General features: G+C 46.7%; 1 pseudogene; it reads right to left on the minus strand.

The window, feature by feature from the left end:
- Nucleotides 1–220: 220 nt before the first annotated feature.
- On the minus strand, nt 221–1187 carry LOC129463089 (PIN2/TERF1-interacting telomerase inhibitor 1-like; annotated as a pseudogene).
- Between the last annotated feature and the right edge of the window lie 715 nt (nt 1188–1902).

Below are 1902 nucleotides of genomic sequence, written 5' to 3' on the forward strand. Positions count from 1 at the left end.
GTTTATGAAAGCCATGATTTAAAACATTTAAAAAAAGCCCTCCTGGGAACATAACCTGGGGAGAAATGTGGTGAGAGGGCAAGACTCGGCCACCCACGGGCATGTTACAAGATGTGCCCCAGCTCTCTGGGGTGAACTCTGCTCTGACTTCAGGCCAGAGGTGTCTGCCCCAGCAGTGCCCTGACAGCTGAGTGGTCGGAAGGCCCTGGCTGGAGAGAATTCATTTGGAACCTTTCTTCTTTTTCTTATTTTTCACTGGTGTTTCTTTCAGCGTAGTGTCCACTGCTACCTCTACCGGCTTTGCAGCTTTTTTTTTTTCCTCTTATCTTTTTGGGCTTCAGGGTGAAATCCTGGCCATCAAAGGCCTCAGAACTCCCTTCCCAGCAGGGGCCTCTGCGCTGTCCCTCTGCCCATGCTCTTTTTCTCCTTGGATGCCGGCTTCTGGACCTTGTATCTCTTAGGCTTTCCCGCTTTAGGCCACTTGGCCTTAGGCTGGGTTGGGGGGTAACTCTCCCCATTTTTACCTGTTGCCTCTTTGCTTCTTTTCTTCCCCCTTTTGCATTCCACTTGGGTCTTGGAAATGTCAGGCCCTGGAGCTGCGACCTGGGGCTTGTTCTTCAATGCTGCCATTTGCTTGGCAAAACGCTCCTGGGTGGTGAAGGCATGGGTTGTCATCGTGGTTTCGTTCTGTCTGGAGTGGAGGGTCTGGAATTACCCTTGGGAGTCTTCTTACTCTGTTTTTTCCCAAAAATGTAGTCAAGATCTGTTTTGCTCCGAGATGATAGGTCCTTTCCTTTTGTAAATTTCCCATGATGAACACGGTTTTTGAAGATTTTGGACTTTTCTTTAAGACTAAAATATTTCTTTTTCTTGTTGTCTAAGGAGTCTGCTGTTTCCTGCCTCTGGCAAGTGTTCAGTTCTGCCAGAAGCCGGTTAAAATCATCTTGATGGGCAATCCAGTTGGCTTCATTATTGATTGTAGCTTGAAGTCCCAGGTTGTTCTTTTTAACTTGAACTTTAATATGATCTGGGCCTCCTTGCTCCTGAACCCCTAAACCCCTTCCTTTAGACCACTCCATCTTCTCTAGTATCCTCTGGCCAAACTTAGAATCAGCATTACTCTAGGCAGTGTTTTGAGCATTCACAGCCCACTTCTGCTTCTGCTGCTGCTCAGCCAGCATCAACATGTCGTGGAGTGTGTGACACCGCGACCTCCAGACCTGAAGGACTTCGGCCACTGGGTGGGCAGCAAGATCTGGGACAATCTGGACAGACGGGACTCCCTTGCCAGGTGGACAGCAGCCCAGAGACTATGTTCTTAATTCCTAGGTGAAGTGGTTCCCTTATTTCACTGAATCCTTCTAACAACCTTAGGGGTAGGTGCCCTTTAGTTTGAAGCATATGAAATTGCTAATATTTATCCATTTTAACTTAATGCACAAACAGCACTTTCATCTGCTACAACCACATAGCATTCCTATTTTATATTTTATTTTATTTTATTTTATTTGAGACAGGGTCTCACTCTATCTCCCAGGCTGGAGCGCAGTGGTGTGATCATAGCTTACTGCAACCTGGAATGCCTGGGCTCACGCAATGCTCCTGTCTCAGCGTCTTGAGTAGAGGGATTACAGGCTCAAGCCATGATGCCCAGCTTATCCCCATTTTAATAAGTGGAAACAGTAGCTCACATTGTCAAGTAACTCACCCAAGGTCAAGTTGTGTGGAATGGAGCCAGGATTCAAATCCAGGGCCGGTGGATTTCACAGCCCATCCTTGCCATTACTCTATATCACAGTAGTATATTTTCTCATTACCCTTGTGATCTAATCTCTTTGTCCTCATTCCTTGCACTCAAACCACTAGGCAACCAGTGTCTTTGTACTCCCCAGATTCAAACTA

The sequence above is a fragment of the Symphalangus syndactylus genome, chromosome 2 (genome assembly GCF_028878055.3).
Source record: "Symphalangus syndactylus isolate Jambi chromosome 2, NHGRI_mSymSyn1-v2.1_pri, whole genome shotgun sequence".
Classification (NCBI taxonomy): Eukaryota; Metazoa; Chordata; class Mammalia; order Primates; family Hylobatidae; genus Symphalangus; species Symphalangus syndactylus.